General features: G+C 44.9%; 1 protein-coding gene and 1 long non-coding RNA gene across 3 annotated transcripts in view; both read left to right on the top strand.

Moving 5' to 3' along the window:
- PRKCE (protein kinase C epsilon) overlaps positions 1 to 20,614 on the top strand; it is a 536,120-nt gene that overhangs the window by 69,781 nt on the left and 445,725 nt on the right. The gene's annotated exons all lie outside the window — the stretch shown is intronic.
- Positions 1 to 20,614, top strand: part of LOC129531578 (uncharacterized) — a 70,027-nt gene that overhangs the window by 45,123 nt on the left and 4,290 nt on the right. The gene's annotated exons all lie outside the window — the stretch shown is intronic.

Genomic DNA, 20,614 nt, shown 5'->3' with positions numbered 1-20,614 from the left:
GTTCCACATTGCCTTGGGGAAGCAAGACATACCCACAGGGAGAGTTAAATAACAACACAAGTTACATAACCCAGGACAATAGTGCAGGGGATGTCACCAGGCAGTGTCTGATGAAATGCTAGGTGGCATAGAAAAACTAGTTGTCAGCGGAGTGCAGAAGGTGGAATTCTCAGACAGATGGGGCTAGGTCAAGATTTGGTGGAAGACATGGGGGTGGTACTGGATCCTGAATGATAGATAGGGTCCGAGGGACAGAAAAGCAGCATAGTCCCAATTTAGTTTCTCAAAACACATAGATGAGAATTGACATGGTGGCTCATGCCTGTAATCCCAGCGACTCTGGAGGCTGAGGCTGAGGCAGAAGGATTGCTTGAGACCAGTAGTTAGAGACCACCTGGGCAACAAGCTAAACCCCATCTCCACAAAAAAATTTAAAAATTAGCCAGGCATGGAGGTGTGCACCTGCAGTTCTAGCTACTTGGGAGGTTGAGGCAGGAGACTTGTTTGAGCCTAGAAGTTCAAAGCTGCAGTGAGCTATGATCATGCCACTGTGCTGCAGCTGGGGTGATGGAGAGAGACCCTGACTCTTAAAAAAAAAAAAGAAAAGAAACATAAATGGGATTTGAGCATCTTTCTTTCTTATGAACTACTGCTTTTCAAACTTTTGGGTCTCAAGATCAAAATTTAAATTATTTAAATTTAAATATTTTAAAATTATTAAAGATTCCAGAGAGTTTCTGTTTATTTGGGCTACACCTATCCATATTTATCACATTAAAATTGAAACAGATACATTTTTAAATTACTTAATTAAAAAATGAGCCCATTGCATGTTAACACAAAGGGCATACTTTTATGAAATAAATGACACTTTCCAAAACAAAAGTCTTAGAGACATTGCACTGTTGTTTATTTTTTGCAAATCTCTTTTTAATTTTTTAATTTAGTTTTTATTATACTTTAAGTTCTAGGGTCCATGTATATCTCTGTGATGCCTGGCTTCATAGGAGTCAGCTGGATTCTTTTATTTGCTTCTGTGTTCAGGCTATTGTCTTATCACATGTCATGTAGCCTCTGGACTCTCCTGAGAGTAAGAGAGTGAAAGTGGCAAAAAAAGCGTTAGTATTATTGTAAGACTAATTATGACCTTGCATACCAACCGAAAAGGCCGCAGGAACCTCCAGAGGTTCCCAGACCACACTTTGGGAACCACTGCTTACATTTAAACCTAGGCAGAAGAGGGTGCTGAACTTGGACAGAAACTCAGGTCTTGAATCTCCCTTCGGAAACGGGAAGATGAGGAAAAGCAGATAGGTCACCATCCTTTTACTTCCTGGAGCCATCGTGTGGCCTGTCTCTCTGCGTCTGAGTGTACTAAGCAGGTGTGATTCAGGAGTGGTGACAGATTTGGCCTATTTCCACTTGGAGTCCTAATCTCACCTTGTGTATGTAACAAAAGCACCTCATGGCTTTCTTCATAGAAACCTAGGAATGCATTGTAGTCAGTTAAAAGATAAGTTAACAGGGCTGGGCGTGGTGGCTCACGCCTGTAATCCCAGCTCTTTGGGAGGCCGAGGTGGGCAGATCACTTGAGGTCAGGAGTTTGAGACCAGCCTGGCCAGCGTAGTGAAATCCTGTCTCTACTAAAAATACAAAAATTAGCCGGGTGTGGTGGGGGGGCACCTTAATCCCAGCTACTTGGGAGGCTGAGGAAGGAGAATCACTTGAACCCAGGAGGCAGACGTTGCAGTGAGCTGAGATCACACCATTGCACTCCAGCCTGGGTGACAGAATGAGACTGTCTCAAAACAACAACAACAAAAACAAAAAGATAAGTTAACACTGTATTTGTTCTCTGTTTGCTAACTGTGAAAAATAGAATATGGGAGGCCACTTCTGCCCTCTCGGGACTTTCAGTCCACATGGTTTACACATGTGGTTATTATTCCCCTAGAGATTCTTGTAGAAAATGCTGTGACTCCTCCCTGTTAAAATATGCAAGGGAGGAGGAGAGGCCCCTATGAGCCAGCATCCAGTTCACATGTGTTTCCAAGGTAGTCATTAGAGGGTGCCTGTAATAAGCCTCAGGAGGCTTCCAGGGCCTGAGGTTGAAGTGTTAATTTTCAACACAGGTGTGCTTCTAGGCTTCTGGACATTAGGTTAAGTGTGTCCTGCTTGGAGCTGATCTGGGACGGTGTTGCCCTTTTTTCTAACCTGTTTGCCCTGCTAATAGTCATGATTTACCGTTCCTTCTGCCCAGTGTGGATTCTCTGCTACTCAGGACAGCTCACTGGTTTAACATTCCAATACATGTTCTTTTGTTTTGTTTTGTTTTTTGAGACGGAGTTTCACTCTTTTGCCCAGGCTGGAGTGCAGTGGTGCGATCTCGGCTCACTGCAACCTCCGCCTTCCGGTTTCAAGCGATTCTCCTGCCTCAGCCTCCTGAATAGCTGGGATTATGGGCGCCCGCCACCACACCCAGCAAATTTTTGTATTTTTAGTAGAGATAGGGTTTCACCATGTTGTCCAGGCTGGTCTCAAACTCCTGACCTCGTGATCTGCCTGCCTCGGCCTCCCAAAGTGCTGGGATTACAAAGGTGAGCCACTGCACCCAGCCCAATACATGTTCTTTTAATTTGTTCATTCTGTGATGACATAGTCTGTTCTTACATTCTTTGAGGAGACCCTGCTTTCAGCTCTCATTTTGAGCAGCTAGCAGTCTAGAACCTCCACTTTTCACTTCCTGGCTTCAGACTCTGGGCAGTGTGCTGGCATCTTGCTATATGGAGGCACACCTTGTTTTATTGCACTTCGCAGATGTTGTGCTTTTTACAGATTGGAAGTTTGTGGCAAGCCTGTGTCAGTCAAGCCTATGGCACCATTTTTCTAATAGCATATGTTCACTTCATGTCTCTGTGTCACATTTTGGTCATTTCTGCAATATTTCAAACTTTTTGGTACAATTATGTTTGTTTGATGTTACTATTATAACTGTTTTGGAGTGGCAAGAATTGCCCCCATATAAGATGATGAACTTAATTGATAAATGTTGTGTGTGTCCTTACTGCTCCTCCAACTAGCCATTTCCCTGTCTCTCTCCCTCTCCTTCAGCCTCTCTAATTCTCTGAGACAAAATGATATTGAAATCAGGCCACTTAATAACCCTACAATGGCCTCTAAGCGTTCCAGTGAAAGGAAGTCTCAGAGCTCTCACTTGAAATCAAAACTAGAAATGATGAAGCTTAGTGAGGAAGGCATGTTGAAAGCTGAGACAGCTGAAAGCTAGGCCTCTTGCACCAGACGGCCAAGTTGTGAATGCAAAGGAAAAGTTCTTGAAGGAAATTAAAAGTATTGCTCCAGTAAATACACGAATAAGAAAGTGAAACAGCCTTATTGCTGATACAGAGAAAGTTTGAGTGGTGTGGATAGAAGATCAAACCAGCCACAACATTCCCTTAAGCCAAAGCCTACTCCAGAGCAAGGCCCTAACTCTCTTTAATTCTATGAAGGTTGACAGGTAAGGAAGCTGCAGAAGAAAAATTGTAAGCTAGCAGAGGCTAGTTTATGACGTTTAAGGAAAGAAGCCATCTCCATAACATAAAAGTGCAAGGTGAAGCAGCAAGTGCTGATGGAGAAGCTGCAGCAGGTTACCCAGAAGATCTAGCTAAGACCGCTGATGAAGGTGGCTACAATAAACAACAGATTTTCAATGTAGATTAGAAGTTGCTATCTAAGACTTTCATAGCTAAAGAGAAATCAATACCTGGCTTCAAAGCTTCAAAGGCCAGCCTGTCTCCCTTATTAGGGGCTAACACAGCTGGTGACTTTAAGTTGAAGCCAGTGCTCATTTACCATTCTTTACATTCTTAAGAATTATGCCGATTCTATTCTGCTCGTGCTCTGTCAATGGAATAACAAAGCCTGGATGATAGCACATCTGTTTACAGCATGGTTTACTGAATATTTTAGCCCGCCATTGAGACCTGCTCAGAAAAAGATTTCTTTCAAAATGTTACTGTTCGTTGACACTGCACCTAGTCAACCAGGAGTTCTGATGGAGATGTACAAGGAGATTAATGTTGTTTTCATGCCTGCTAATACAACATCTATTCTACAGCCCATGGATCAAGGAGTAATTTTGACTTTCAAGTCTTATTGTTTAAGAAATACATTTCATAAGGCTTTAGCTGCCATAGATATTGATTTCTCTGATGGATTGGGGCAAAGTCAATTGAAAACCTTCTGGAAAGGATTCACCATTCTAGATGCCATTAAGAACACTCACATCTGTAATCCCAGCACTTTGGGAGGCCGAGGCGGGCAGATCACGAGGTCAAGAGATCGAGACCATTCTGGCCAACATGGTGAAATTCCATCTCCACTAAAAATATAAAAATTAGCTGGGCGTGGTGGCACGCACCTGTAGTCCCAGCTACTTGGGAGGCTGAGGCAGGATGATCGCTTGAACCCGGGAGGCGGAGGTTGCAGTGAACGGAGATCACATCACTGTACTCTAGCCTTGTGACAGAGCGAGACTCCATCTCAAAAAAAAAAAAAAAACCGCCACCAACAACAAAAAAAACCCACATTCATGATGCATGGGAGGAGGTGAAAATTTCAACATTATCAAAAATTTGGAGGAAGTTAATTCCAGCTCCGTGGATGACTTTGTGGGTTTCAGTACTTCAGCTGGGAAAGTCACTGCAGATGTGGTAGAAATAGCAAGAGAACTAGAATTAGAAATGGAGCCTGGCGATGTGACTGGATTGCTGCAGTCTCATGACCAAACTTGAACGGATGAGGAGTTGCTTCTTAGGGAAAAACAAAGAAAGTGGTTTCTTGAGATAGAATCTATTCCTGGTGAAGATTCTGTGAATAATGTTGAAATGACAACAAAGGATTTAGAATATTACATACACTGATAAAGCAGCAGCAAGGTTTGAGAGGATTGACTCCAATTTTGACAGAAAATGCCATCAAACAGTGTCACATGCTACAGAGAAATCTTTTGTGAAAGGAAGAGTCCATTATGTGGCAAACTTTATTGTTGTCTTATTTTAAGAAATTGGTATAGCAATTTCTTGCTGTGGGGTTGCCACAGCCACCCTGACCTTCAACAATCACTACCCTGATCAGTCAGCAGCTGTCAACATCGAGGCATGATTCCCCAGCAGCAAAAAGATTACAACGTGTGCTGAAGGCTCAGATGTTCATTAGCATTTTTCTTAGCAATACAGCACTTTTCAATTAAAGTATATACATTTTTAGACATAATTACATCGCACACACAATAGACTACATATAGTGTAAACAAATTTTACATACACTAGGAAACAAAATATTTTTATGACTGGCTTTATTATAGTTATCTGGAACTGAACCTTCAATATCTCTGATGTATACCTGTACTTTTGATTCTCAGGATACATTCTTCTAAAAAATATTGCTGATTTAAGGGGTCAGATATGTCCTGGGAGCCTGTGGCTGCTGATCCTATTGCCTCGATCATCAGCCCTCCTGTTTTCCTAGGTGACATAGAGGGCTTGTAGGGTGGCTGTAGGGTGGTGGAAAAAGAAGCAGAACTGAATTCCAGGGCTGACTTTGCTGCTTGTTAGCTGGGTGACCTTGGGAAAACCACTTAACCTTTCTGGCCCTTACTTTCCTCATGGGAAATAAGATTAAAAATGTATGCGAAGGCTTAATATTGACAAGCTCTATTGAGTTTGAGATTTGACCTTAGAGTTTTTATTAATAGACCTGCCATTTGCTAAGCAAATTTTCTAGATAAAGATGTATACCTGGATGCATGTCATAGTACAGTCCCTGTTTGCCCAAAGTGAAGTTAATTTTATGTGATGGGGCATAGTTAATCCTTGTTAGGCAAATGATGCAGTCTTCTTTGCAGTAGAAAACTGTGTAGACAAGAACAGCTTACCTACCTCTTAAGGCCATAGTTATTTATTTAGCATAAACCAAATACATGGTGATAAGGGAGATACAGTAAGATCTTTTGGAAGTCTTTTTATGGAAACTGATGTGTATTGAAGGTAGAAGACAAGCAATGGAGGAATGTTGTGTATGTCCAACCAGTGCACAAAAGTGGGAGTGGGTACCTCTAATGGGAGAGATCACTGCGGGCTTCCCAGAGGATGGAGTTCACACTCTGCCTAAAGGATAAGGACAAGAGGATTTGGACTAGGAGGGAGGGCATTCCAGGTAGCTTAGAGTATTTGACCAAGCTTTTGTACAACATCTGTCATTCCACCCAGATGTTCTGCTGGCCATCATTTGCTCCCTGATGCCTTTAGTTTCTTGCCATTGCATTGGTTGGACTCTGCTTCTTGACTTCACAATGGGGCATGTATTTTATTTTATTTTATTTTTAAGATGGAGTCTCTCTCTGTCACGCAGGCTAGAGTGCAGTGGTGCGATCTCGGCTCACTGTAACCGCTGGCTCCTGGGTTCAAGCGATTCTCCCACTGCAGCCTCCTGAGTAGCTGGGATTACAGGTGCCCACCACCACACCCAGCTAATTTTTGTATTTTTAGTAGAGATGGGGTTTCACCATGTTGGTCAGGCTGGTCTCAAACTCCTGACCTCGTGATCTGCCTGCCTCGGCCTCCCAAAGTGCTGAGATTACATACGTGAGCCACCGGGCCCAGCCAGGGCATGTATTTTTACAGTAAACTCTGGGAAGCCAAGATGGAAAATAAAGCCCTTACTGGCTTAAACCAGGCTGAGGGAGATGGTCTCTTGAGTAAACACCATGCCTCGCTTTCTGTTTAAGTGTATCTTTTTTTTCAAGCCTGCTCCTTCTGTATAAGTGTATTTTTCAAAGTGTGACTCCACATCCTTTCAGGAAGTCCTTCGTATCCCATCAAGGGAGTAAGGTGATGGGTGAGAAGCTACTCTAAATAAATTAAGGGTAGTATCTGTTTTGGCTTCAAAGGGCAAAGGATCAAGGTTAGGGCAAGTAGAAATTTCTCCCTCTTGATTTTAAGTGAAATTTTTTATCTTTATTTTTATAAGACCCTAATTGCCTGCTTCATACCTAGAAGGCCAGAAGCATTCCTGGATGTTGGACTAGCAAGGCAGAGAACAATCTAAGCAATGCCATTTCACTGGCCCCTTCTTCACCAGAACCCTTCCCCCAATAGTCCCATGCCCAAACACACGCACTCTTCACAGTATCTTCTTGTGCATGCTGCTTGCTTTGAGGGTGGTGCAAGTGCTATTGGGTGTCATTTTATATTACAGTTGTAATGCCCACATGCCACTGGCATCTTTGTATCTTAGTCACAGACTTCTAGAGTGTCTGAGCTGGAAGGAACCTTCATTCTCAGCTCCTTGTTTTACAAATGGGGAACTGAAAGCCCCCAGGTTGCCTGACTGTAAGTTGAGGTCTGTCTTCACCAGTTCATGGTTTGTTTTCAGTATCTGAGCAATAACAGCTGCTAATTATTGAGGCCCTGTGCTGAGTGCTTTTCATGCATCATGTCACTTATTTTTCATAAGAACTGTATGAGGAAGGTATGACCATCATCTCTCCTTTAAGGTTAGAGAGGTTGAGTAATGTGTTTAGAGTTGGGTGTTGGAGTTGGGTGTTAGCAAAGATTTGAACTCAGTACACGGTGGCACTGGGGCACTGGCTCCTAACTGGTAGGCTGTGCTGCACTGTGTTTGCCAAGTGAGGCTGCCTCTATTCCCACTTCTTCCCTCACTTCCCATCCTCTTTCTTTTTCACTGCCCCACCAGGGATCTTGCTCTCGACTTGCCAAGGTAGGATTCTGACCATGGCTACCATGATGACTTGGAAGCCTGGACTCCAAAGGAAGGAGTTCCAAAGCCTTGATCAATGGAACAGAGGCATTGTCCTTGGGACCTGAAGGAGCTGATACCACTTCACTTATACCAGGATCCTTGCTGGTTAATTCACATAGGGCAGTGGAGGACACAGTGCAGTGTCTGTTTGCACTGGCTTATGGGAGACTGAGCAAGACAGAGTAGAGAGAAAGTAGATGAAAGGTGCCATGAAAGCCATCCTCAGCTCAAGCCTGTGTCTTCTTAGCAGGGGTCATTGCATCCTCTTTATTATCAAAGGGTGTGATCCTAATACGCTTATGAGACAGCCAGTGTAGATGTGATATCAAGCCAGCTCGGCCCTCCCTGGAGCCTCCATCATATGCATCTATGTGTCCCCCTTCATTACTTTCCGATTCCTTTTCCCCCTCCTACAGCAATAGCCTGAAGGATATTTTTCAGGCCCCAGTGAGGCTGTGATCACTGACCCTTGGCTTCTGAAAATTTTTACACTGTTTTGAAGGGATGTGCATGCTCAGGAATACAGCTATTTTTGAATCTGTACTAGAGATTCTAGGCTGTATCCTCCATGGGGGCTTATTTTTGAAGTTTGAGCAGAAAATATTCCAAAGGACATTGGTAGTGTAATGGATGATGAGCCTGTATGCTGATGCTGATTAGGCCAGAGTGGGTCCAGACTGCTCTGGCCATCCTTGACCAGAGGAAGAACTAGTACATCCACCTTGCCTCAAGGGGAGCAGATTTGTCAATGGCTCAAAGCCTGGAGTGCAGTTCCTACTAGCTCCACCTGGAGTCTTAAAAGAGGAACAGATCAGCATGGAGGAGATCTTTGGGTCCTGGGCATTTTGCATTTTTTAAGGGTATAGAGTCATAATTTTATAGTTCAACAACATTGACAAGAATGGATGTTTTGAGTCCCTTTGTTAACCTTGGATTTGAAAAGAGGAAGAAAAACAGAAACCACACATTAGCAGGGCAGCACTGAGGTTACAGTCATGTTACCAAAGACGCCAGGCTTGAAGAGCCGTTTGGGGATAACAGAGCACAACACTGGGAAAAAAAATTTTTTAGAGACAGGGTTCCGCTCTGTCACCCAGACTTGAGTGCAGTGGTGCTCATTGTAACCTCAAGTTTTTGGGCTCAAACAACCCTCCCATCTCAGCCTCCTGGGTAGCTAGGATTACAGGTGTGGGCCGCCATACCCAGCTAATTTTTTATTTTTTATTTTTGTACAGATGGAGTCTTGCTGTGTTGCCCAGGCTGGTCTCAAACTCCTGGCCTCAAGTGATCCTCCTACCTTGGCCTCCCAAAGCTCTGGGATTACAACTGTGAGCCACCATACCCAGCCAGAGCAATTTTTTTTTTTTTTTTTTTTTCCCGAGACAGAGTCTCACCCTGTTGCCCAGGCTGGAATACAGTGGCACAATCTTGGCTCACTGCGACTTCTGCCTCCTGGGTTCAGGCAATTCTTGTGCCTCAGCCACCTTAGTAGGTGGGATTACAGGTGTGCACCACCACACCTGGCTAATTTTTGTATTTTTAGTAGGGACAGGGTTTCACCCCATTGGCCAGGCTGGTCTCAAACTCCTGGCCTCAAGCTATCTACCCGCCTCAGCCTCCCAAAGTGCTAGGATTACAGGTGTGAGCTACCATGCCTGGCAAGCACAACATTTTTAATTTTCAAGAGCTACCAGTTTCTTTTGTCTCTGAAGAGACACTTCTCCCAAGGAAATTTCCATTAAAAAATTAATTTTGTGTGTCTGCCCGACAGATCATGGGAGACAGAGTGCTGTTATTTGTAAAACATTTTTTAAAACACAGTTTTACATTTATGGAACAATGATATTCCTGGATTTATCTAAAAGGAAAATCTGACTGGTGTGGAAGAACAAGTGGAAGCTGTTAATGAAAATTTTGAAGTGAAGGAAATAGGAATGTGGGAATAGAGGGAGCCTGGGTGTTTTCTAACCAGGGAGAACTCTCAGGCAGAAGGTGGCTACTGTGGACAGTTTAGAGACTGGTGAGTTTTAGGGCCAGTTGATTTCTGTTATTAGTTAGCATTGGCCTTTGTGTTTAGAGAGGAAGATGGTTATTACAGCTAGTGTCAGGAGAGCAAGGGGTGTCTTAATGGAGTTATGCACAGTTTTTGCCTATGACAACTCAGCCTCTTGGGCTCAGAGTATTCACTTAGGAAGAGCAGCTCCATTCCTGGTGGTTTTCTGGTCAGTATTTTAGGACCATCAGTTCTGTGGCTCATGCAGGTGTGATGTATAAATGTCTGGCCTGGGAGAGATGCCAAAAAAGAAGTGGGGAGATGGAGTAAAAATCATTTGTCTGGAGGTTTTTCATTTACTGAGTCTCTTCAGGAAACTGGGAGAAGTTGAGTTTCCTTCCTTAATTCTCAAGTTCATTTTAGACATGAGAGAAAGAGACTCAGAGACATTAAGTGTCTTGGATTTTGTAGTTACTAATGGGGAAACCTAAGCCTGAAAATCAAGAATTTTCTGAATTCCTGGAATTTTTTTTTTTTTTTTTTGAGGCAGGGTCTCACTCTGTTGCCCCGGAAGAAGTGCAGTGGTGCAAACATTGCTCCCTGCAGACTTGACTTCCTAGGCTCAAGTGATGCTCCTACCTCAGCCTCCCAAGTAGCTGGGACCGTGGGTGTGTGCCACCACACCTGGCTAGAATTTTTTGTAGAGACAAGGTCTCACCGTGTTACCCAGGCTGGTCTTGAACTCCTGGGCTCAAGGTATCCTCCCAAAGTGCTAGGTTTACAGTCATGAACCAGCGTACCTGGCCAATTCCTGGAGCTTTTTACTGCTGCAGACTGCCATGTGATTCAAATTAGGCTTTCAGAATGACCTCCTACTCCACAGAACTCCATTTTCACTGTCAGCCACAGTCCTAGAAATTCCACCCTTAGAAAGTCTTTCCTGTAAGTTAAACCTTGTTATGAGTAGTTAAAATACAGATGTCCTAGAGAAGGGCCATACCATCTTATCAGTCATGTGAACCTCAGTATAAATGAAATTTATGAGAGCTTTTTTTGGAACAGACTGTCATTGGAGAGGGAGGAAAGAATATGGGGGCCCTGGACATCCTAGGGCAGGCAAAGGGCTCCATGTCGGGAGGTTAAGGACAGACATGTCTCAGGGACTCAGGTTTTTCTGTAGGTGAGCCCTGAATGCCATTTTAAGTACATTCTACCCAGGTTGTTAGTGTTAAAATATTTGGATATGTTGAGGTTCTTCATATGTTAGTATCAATTCCCAGAGCAGATTTATGTTTCAGAGTACCTATCATATAACCAGGAGATTACTAAATAATGAAATACAGTATTGTTGGTCATTACCTGTATTAAATAGGTTTATTCATCCATTGTTATCCACCTTTTTGAAAAAAGATTTGAAGTCAGTCTATAATATATATTGTATGTTTTACTTATAGCTTACTTTGGGCAGTAGTAGTAGTGGTAACAATAATCATTATAATATCTTAGATGCTGCTTCCTCCAGGAAGTCTTCCCGGATCCTCCAAATCCAGCTACACATAGCTTTCTATGTGCATCTGTAGTGTGTTGCCTGCACCTTCCTCAGCCAGCACCTAACACACTATTTGGTATTTTCCTATTTGTTTATCTGTCTCTTTCACTATCTTTCTCAAATAAGATTCCTCATCTGACCACAGAACAACAACAACAACAAAAAACCGACACGAGTGAACTGTTTTCTGACTTCTCCTAAACATGGTACATGATTGGTAATTTTAGATAAACAGGAGAGAAGTTAAATCGTTATAATTAATGGATGTCCTAGATCAAGGGTCGACAACTTTCTTTAAAGGATCAGAGAGTAAATATTTTTAGCTTTGCGGGCCACATAGTCTCTGCGAAAACAACTTGGCTCTACCATTGTAGTGCAAAAGCAGCCATAGACAATAAAAATAAACAAATTTATTTATAAACAAAGGCAGTGACTGAGATTTGGCCCTGGGGCTGCGGTTTACTGGTGATCCCTGTGGCTTAGGGCTTGAGAGTTTACTCCTCTCTCAGAAGCTGGCTGAGGAGGTATCAGACTGACTGAATGTGAGCTTGATGCAGGCAGAGATTCTGACTTGCTTCCCACCTTTCCCTTGGTGGCTGGCCCTGTCCTGGTACACAGTAACTGCTCAACAAATATTAGCTCTTGTTCATTCATTCAACAAGAATTTGTTGAGTGCCTGTTGTGAGCCAGGCATGATTAAAGGAGCTTGGGATATGTGAGCACAGAAAACAGATAAGGTCTCTGTCCTCATGGAGCTCACATTTTAGCAAGGGAAGACAAATAATACGCAAGAAACAGTAAATCATAAATGATGGGGTATGTGATAAGATGATAAAGGCCACGGAAAAAGAGACATTACTAAGCAAGGTAAAGGGCATTGGAATTCCCTGGGGAGGTGCGGAGTGGCCAGGTTGGGGTGTTATGTAGGCTGGTCAGCACTGGCCTCGTTGAGGGGGTGAGGTTTGAGCAAAGACTTGAAGGAGGTCATGGAGTCAGCCTAGTGGCTGGCCTGAAATGCCCTCTCTCCTCCCTCTCACCATCTTCACTATCAGCTTTCTTTCTACGCAGATAAGAGTCTCTCTTCCCCCAAAGTCGTGTAGTAGGAAGCGCTCGGGGCTTCAAGGGACCTGGATTCCAGGCATGGCTCTGCTGGTGACCTCGGTGGGCTCTTTCTGCTCTGCAAGTCATAAGGCCACTTGGGGCCTGCTGGCCCCTGCCTTCTCAGAACAACGATTTTGCTTTGAGCCTGTGCACATGGCATTCATTGTGTAGCAGTTTCATGGGGTGGTCTTAGCTTCAAGGAAAACCTCCTTGAAGGCAGGGGCCATCTCATACTTTTTATATCTGCTGTATAGCAGGTGGCACCATGTGGGCTGTGCAGTTGAGGCTGGGTAATTATGAAGTACAGTCCAGTGGAAAACATTAAACCCTGGGCTGGGTGCGGTGGCTCACGCCTGTAATCCCAGCACTTTGGGAGTCCGAGGCAGGTGGATCATGAGGTCAATAGATTGAGACCATCCTGGCCAACATGGTGAAACCCCATCTCTACTAAAAATACAAAAATTAGCTGGGCGTTGTGGCGTGCACCCGTAGTCCTAGCTACTTGGGAGGCTGAGGCAGGAGAATCGCTTGAACCTGGGAGGTGGAGGTTGCAGTGAACCGAGATGGCGCTACTGCACTCCATCCTGGCAACAGAGCAAGACTCCATCTCAGAAAAAAAAAAAAAATTAAACTCTGAAATTCAGTTCCATGTCTATAGTTGAGCCTGATTTTACGTAATGCTTGCAGTCCTGAAAGACAGTATACTCATCCGTGTAAACGGGGGGGTTGTCTGCGTTAAGTGGTGTGAGCATTGGAAGTTAGCAAATGCCAGTGAGAGAAGAAGCAGCTTGATGGTATGACTGGGAATCCGACAAACACAAAAGGAGATGAGGTTACACAGGTCCGTGTGTTCTCCGCCTTCCTGGAGCAACAGGACTTTTGGCCTGGGCCTCTGTTGTGTTTTAAGAGAACCCTGAGCCTGAGTGTAGGGGTGGATTTTTTGATGCACAGATCCCCCCTGCAGGCCTGAAGTACTCACTCCCCAACTGCTGGGAGTGTGGGCTGCTGACAGCTTGCAGCTGCGCCCCTCCTCCCCAGGACTATTGCCTCAGCAGAAGAGAAGCCCCTTCCTGAGGGCAGCCCTCATGGAAAGACTGATTTATGGGAAACGTCTAGCCTCCTTTCCCCAAAATGAGACAGTTCTCCAAGTCCATCCTCGCTGTAGAGCTCCCCTCGGGATTGCCTAGGACTTTTGTTACAGCTGCGTCACAGCCCACCTGTTCCCTCTGCCCAGTCCTGCTTCTATCACCCCTTCCACCTAGATTGTTTCTGAGAACAGTCTTCAATAAACCTCCTACATGCTAATCTCCCTCTCAGAGTCACTGGGCCAGGCCAGCATCTGGTGGAAACAGTGGCCTGTGATGTGGGCAGGTCCCTTGGAGCCCTGGGCACATGATGTGATTGCAACACCACATGTGGTCCATCACCCCTGCAGGCTGGTTTGGTTCCACGCATGGCAAGTCTGCCGTATCTCCCACCACTAGAGGTTTCCATCTTGAGTTAGACATTGTCCTCCTGATGCAGGCTCTTCTTTGGCTCATAGAGTCCTCAGAGACTATCACTTCCATATGAACAAATATATCTCGGAACTGTTTAGTTGCAAAAAGGAACAATCAAAGCAGCTGTAAGACAGCTTGTAGTACAGTTTGGGGTCAAGACCATAGACTTTGGGTTTGAATTTTGCCTCCTCCATGGATTAGCTTTGGTCACCATAGGCAAGTCATTTGACTTTTCTGTACCCAGGCTCCATCACCTGTAAAATGGTGGTAATGGTAGCATTCACCTCATAGCATTGTTTTGCAGATTAAGTGAAGTAGTGCCGAGGTGCCTGGCACAGGCCTGTGTGAGTGTTGGCTCTTAGCAGATTTGTAGGAAGGGAAAGGAGCTCAGGGAGATGGGAAGTGGCAGGAAAGCAAAGTGTTGGAGGAACCAAAGAGAAAATAACTCTTAGAACATGAACATTTTGTGCATTTGTCTGAAGGTGCACATGGGAATGAATGAGGAAGGCAAGCCGGATCCTTATTCTGGGGAACATAGATGCCAGGCAGGAGGTAAGGATGAGAGGATAAAGGCCAAAGCTTTCATTCTTGAGTTGCGGAGGGTTGGGGAGAAAGGAAATTAATGCTAATTTGACAACTACTATGTGCTAGGCACTGTGCCAAGTCTTCCTATATATTGTCCCATGTATTTTTTACCATCTGACATACACATTTTCTTTTTCTTTTTTTGAGACAGAGTCTCACTGTCACCCAGGCTGGAGTACAGTGGTGGGATCTCGGCTCACTGCAACATCCGCCTCCTGGGTTTAGGCAATCCTCCCACCTCAGCCACCAGAGTACCTGGGATTACAGGTGTCTGCCACCACACTCAGCTGATTTTTGTATTTTTAGTAGAGACAGGTTTTCACCATGTTGGCTGGGCTGGTCTTGAACTCCTGGCTTCAAGTGATCTACCCACCTCTGCCTCCCAAAGTTTTGGGATTACAGGTGTGAGCCACTGTGCCTGACCGACATACACATTTTTATTCTTATTTCTGAGATGGCAAACTGAGGCTGTGAAAGATTAAGTCACTTGCCCAAGGTCAGAGAGCTATTACATGATAGGCGGGAGTTGGAAGGCTGCTCTGGGTGAGAGCAGGGCTGGTGTTCCTGTGACTAGATCATACTGCCCAAAGCATTTTTCTTCACTGCTGTTGTGTGCCGGGGCTTGAAGGGCAGTTGCTTACAGAAAAATCAGTCTATTAGGCAAATTAGACATGGAGAAGTCACCTCTTCCAGGAAGGCTTCCCTAAGTTCCCCTGCCCTGGAGTCTATTCCTCACTCTGACTTCCTGACACTGCCTGCCTCTCCATCAACTTTAAAACTCCTCTCACTTTCTACCATGTGTTGTGGTTCGCAGTGGGGCTATCCTCATTCCTCTTACAGTCAAGTTTCTGGAGAACAGGAAGGGCTGAACCTCTTTCCTCTCATTGTCCTGCATGTGCGCCTTCCTTAAGCATCCTCCAGTAGGTGTGAAGGACATTCTGTGGGAAGAATTTATGGATAGGAACACTAGGCAGTGATGGTAAGTGACTGTGGATTCTGCATCCTCAGAGGCTTCAGAAGTCTGATAGAAGTAAGGATCATTTTGGTTTAAGGTGATCAGGGGAGACTTCACTGAGTGGATAAAGCCCAAATCCCGGTCCCAGAAAATGGGAACGACTGGGGGGCTGGTTGAGCAGATGGAGGAGGGGCCCGGCCATGCTGAAAGGGAGCTGCCGCCTTCAGGAGATGGACGGTTGTCAGTCATCGTGCATCTCTCTGCCTGTGTGCTGTCAGGCCCCACACCTGGCCACCGGCATCTCCCCTGCAGCATGGGGTTGGGGGCTGGACGACTCTCTCCAAGGAAGTGTGGTTATGCTAGCCTTGCCAACTTGAGACCAAATGTTTCTCCCACGCAGCTGTCTTCAAAATGAAATCCTGAGAAGGAGGTGGGTGAGCGAGCGAGCAAGCATGAATTACCCTTGGCCCACGTCTTGGCTCGCTTACAGATTCCTCTCATCTTCTGGATAAATCAGGAACTCCCAAACACTCTTCAAGGAGTCATCCCTCACTCCCCACCCTGCCTGAAGCCAGGCGGAATCAGGCCTGCCAGTCCTGGAACACGCTGTGCTCTTCTTCAGAGCACTCAGACATCCACTACCTGTCCAGCCTTTGTGCGGGTGGGAACAGTGTCCCTATTCACCTAGCGGGAGACCAGGAGTGGGGCTGATTTGCCCACAGCCCGGGGCTCCTCCTCGCAACTGCCCAGCGGAGGACCTCTCGGCTCCTTTTCTGCCTCTTTCCAGGTGTCTCCTCTCGCCTGTGATGTGTAGATGTTCCCCAAGCGTCTGCCCTGCCTGGCCCCCTTCTCCCCCGGAGCCTCAAGACACAGAATGTCAGGGTGGAGTCAGGTCCAATCACGTGCTCTCTGCATCTCCCCCTGCCCTCAGGCGTGCTCTCCTTGCTCTGTCCGCAGAGCTTGTCTTGCCCGTGGCCCTCACTCACCTCAACCTGGGGCCTGAGACTCACCCTCTCTGCTGACTTGTGTACGTTGCCAAGTGCTTCTTGGACATTTCAACCTGGACATCGCCACAAGTTCAACAAAACCAGGAATAAATTTACATCCCTCCCCCAACCTTAGCGCCCCTTCCTGATTATACAGCACCTCCATTCTTCCGTCTCCCTGGCTTGAACCCTTTGTTTCATTCCTTTTCCCCATGTGCTCAACACCTCCTGGCAGGTCCTGACAGCCTCCTATGCCAGCGTCCTCCTCTCCACAGTCCTGCTGCAGGCGACGCAAACCTTTTGTCTGGGATCTTGGAATTTTCTCCTAACTAGCCTCCCTGCTGCCAATCTCTCCCACCCCTAGCTTCATCCTGCAACTATTACCAGATTTACAGTTTTAATTATGTTAATTAAAATCATTAATTAACATAGTTTTAATGATGTTATTTTTCAGGGTTTTCTCTTTGCTTTAGCATTAAGCAATGACTTCTTGCATAGCAACTAGAGCCTTTTATGGCATTTACCCAGTCTTTCTGACTTAATTTCTTTACACCTGTAGATAAAGTACACTTCAGCCAGAAGAGTTGATTTGCTGTTTTCTTCTTAAGCTGTGTATTTCCTTCCTCTCTGCCTTTGCTCATGCCTTGCCTTCCCCGAAATGCCCTTCCTCCTCTCCTCCACTGTTTGAAATCCCACTGTTTTCAGATAACCTGTCTTCAAGGGTCTTTTTCTGATTTTTGCAACCAGACGTGTTTTCTCTTTCTTTTGGATTGCCTTTATAATGGAGATTATATCTTGTCATTCTTTATATAACCACAGATCTTAGCCTTGGACGTTGTTCTCAGTATTGTCTGAATTGTACTGAATTTGAGCATCTCGGGAAGGATCAGTGTGAGTTTCTATGAGGGCCTAAGGTGTGAATAACTCTGAGATGTTTGATTGTCATATATGGCCTAAGTGTTTTGCTTTTAACCTTACAGTTATTGGGCATTAAGATATGACAGCTCTTAAAAGTACAGGATTGGAAAGCATGTTTCTAGAGACTGAAATAGATGAATTTTAATATCCAACAGCTATGTAGTTTTTACATGGCTCAATCACAGCTGTTATTTCGCGATCTTTGCCACACTTCAAAGTAATAGGTAGTTCATGCATTATTTTTATTAAGCAAATTAAGGGGCAGTATTGGTTCATGTACCAGTCCAAGGATAGATGGAAGCAAAGTGGGATGACAGTGCTCATATGAAGTCATCATATTGCTGTCATTGTCCCTCCAGGCTGCTGTCTTCTGGCTGGCTGTATTCTCAGACAAGATCTTCCCAAGTGGTGGCACAAATGGCCACCAGCCTCTCCAGGCTTAAATTCAACTATTAATATTTTAGGAACCTACAGAATGATACGAGAGGGTATCTCTCCTGGTAGCTTTAGCAGAAGTCACTGGGAAGGCCCGTCTTTGGTCCACTGCTGTGGCCAGGGACACATGGTCCTCTGATTGGCTGGGTCTGGACATCATTGGACAGAGGAGAAAATTATGAGCCTTGGAAAAGCTAAGTGACTTTTCTAAGATCACACAGAAGACTGAAGTGCCTGTCTTGTGACCAAGAGTGTCTCTGTGTGAGCCCTTTTTTGAGTTTAGGGGCAGCTGTTGGCTCAGTCGCAAAGGGAACAGATTGTATATTTGGGGCTTCAACTTTCCTTTTTCTGTACCCTTTTACAGCCTGCAGAGGACTCAGCTAATTCTGAAGACTCATCTAATGTCCAGTCTCTTAAAATTCTGTTTCTTCCCTTCCTTTTTAAAAACCTGACGTTTATATAAAAAAAATTATGTTAAGTGAAAGAAGCCAGACTGAAAAGGCTATATACTGTATTATCTCATGTATGTGGCTCTCTGGAAAAGACAAAACTCTAGGGTTAGGAAATAGATCAATGGTTGCCAGGAGTGGGGTGGGGGTATGAGATTGAGTACAAAGGGGCCCAGGGAATTTTTTGAGGCATGAACTGTTTTAGATTTTGATGGTGGTGGTGGTTACAAGACTGTATATATTTGTCAAAATCCACAGAACTCTACACTAAAAAGGGAAAATTTCACAGTATGTAAATTATACTTGAATAAAAACAACAAAAAACCTTAAATCCTCTTTAGGCCTGTTTGACAATGGGATTTGCATCTTAATGAGCATCAATACTGTAGCTGTGATGAACTAAGTAGCTTTGAGATACACCATAATCTAATATCAAGAACAAGAAACCACAAAGTGTTAGATACATTCAAGAATAATTGGCTGTCAGCCAGGCATGGTGGCTTGTGCCTATAGCCCCAACTACTTGGGAGGCTGAGGCTGGGGGATCACTCGAGCCCAGGAGTTTAAGACCAGCCTGGGCAACATGAGACCCCATCTCAAAAAAAAAAAAAAGGGCTTATTCACTGGAAAATGAACAAGTTGTCCCTGAACTGAGTAAACCAGTGGCCCTTATGCTGCTGCCACTATCTGACTGGAGCAGTGAAGCTGTGCCCCTAACTCTCCTTCCTTGGGCTTAGTCAGGAGTCCCTAGGGAATGTGGGAATCTGGGATGGAGGCAGAGGGCTTAGGGCAATATTCAGGAGGAAGCATCATTATCTCCACTCCAATTCTGTAGCAAGAATGATCCTTCCTAGCCAGTTGATAGGCTGGAAGGGGAGAGGAAAAGTCTGGCATTCAGGGTTCAGCATTGTTTCTCCTTTATGCTCTTTCCCCCTCACTCCTCTCCCTCCCCAACCACCTGACACATTCTTTAGGCCCCACTTGGTCGCACCCTTCCCCCCTGCCCATTGCAAGCCCTTCTCAAACAGAGCATCCTCAGCTCCAGGAATCTCCCCAGGGGCCTGACTTTTCAGTCTTTTCCATTCCAGTTTTTGTATTCCCCATTCTCTCAAACTCCTCCCTAGTTACTTCTAGCTCACCTCATTACAATCTGAGGATTTTCGTTTTTCATTCATGTCTGGTTATTCACTTCGAACACTACACTCCCAAATGTTTCAGTCTCTCCCTGCCTCATTCTGATTCTACCTGGGTTCATCTCAGACCACAGTTGTTTGAAAGTGCAGTATTACAAGGAGATACTGTATAACATGCAAATTATAGAGTGGTTTGTGAAGTTTTAGTAGCCTTCTGCTTAGTGAAAGTCTTTACTGACATGGAGGTAATAAATACTTTCCATTGTAGATATTACATTTTCTGATATAAAACATCTGATGAAAAAATCTCTCTATATAAGATGCAAACACTTTTATTTTTTCTGAAATGATCTTTTTGTGAAAAAATTAAAAAGGTTGCTCACCAGTTGCTAAAATTAAATGTGGAAAGTTCCGTAGTGGAATTGATACATTTGAATGCTGGTTTCAGGAATCCCAAATGTGATTGCTTCTATCGGTGCCTGTAAAGGAGTCTGTAATTATGGAAGCAGTCTTAGGCTGTAGGTAAGATCTGGAGCCAGGGTGGACCTTTGTATGTTCAGCAATGAGGGGATATTTTTGATGAGCTGGAATATCCAATTGAACAGCTGTAACAAAGCTTCTGAGAAACTTTTCCTCATGGTTGTTTATAGTTTGCTTCCAGCACACCCAGATCTGACACTTTCTGGCCTTAAAGTTGCATAAAACACCATGTCAGTTGTAGGGAGTAAGACAGGGTCTTGGGCCGACTGGGGACAAATATCAGAATCTTCCTGGGGCCAGTAACACCAGAAGAATGGGGCCTGGCAGACAGAGAGCCAAGGTTCTTCTGGGAGAAACCAGCAATGCTCTGGTGGAACGAGGTCTGTTCTCCACCTCTGACACGGTCCTCAGCCAGTTTCTACCAATCAGATTGGAGCCTTTGCCGGCTCAGCCTGGCAGATGGGCATGTGCACGTTTTGGGCCTGTGCCCGGGCTGTATGGTACTGCTGACAGGCTGCGGGCTGTGGTCTTGGAAGGGAAGGTTCAGGGGGTGGTGCAAGGCTAATACAGCCTGTGCTGGATTACCCAGGAAAGCTGCCAGCATGACCACTGGGTGACCAGAGAAGCTCAACAGCTCTTCTCTGTTCCAGCACAGTCCTCCCAGTGGGCATGTAGAGAGCTACCAGAAGGCCATGGGTTACCCAGGGTCT

Source organism: Gorilla gorilla, chromosome 12 (genome assembly GCF_029281585.2).
Source record: "Gorilla gorilla gorilla isolate KB3781 chromosome 12, NHGRI_mGorGor1-v2.1_pri, whole genome shotgun sequence".
In the NCBI taxonomy this organism is placed as follows: domain Eukaryota; kingdom Metazoa; phylum Chordata; class Mammalia; order Primates; family Hominidae; genus Gorilla; species Gorilla gorilla.
The sequence above is the reverse complement of the archived record's forward strand: the minus strand, read 5'-3'. Positions and strand labels throughout refer to the sequence as shown.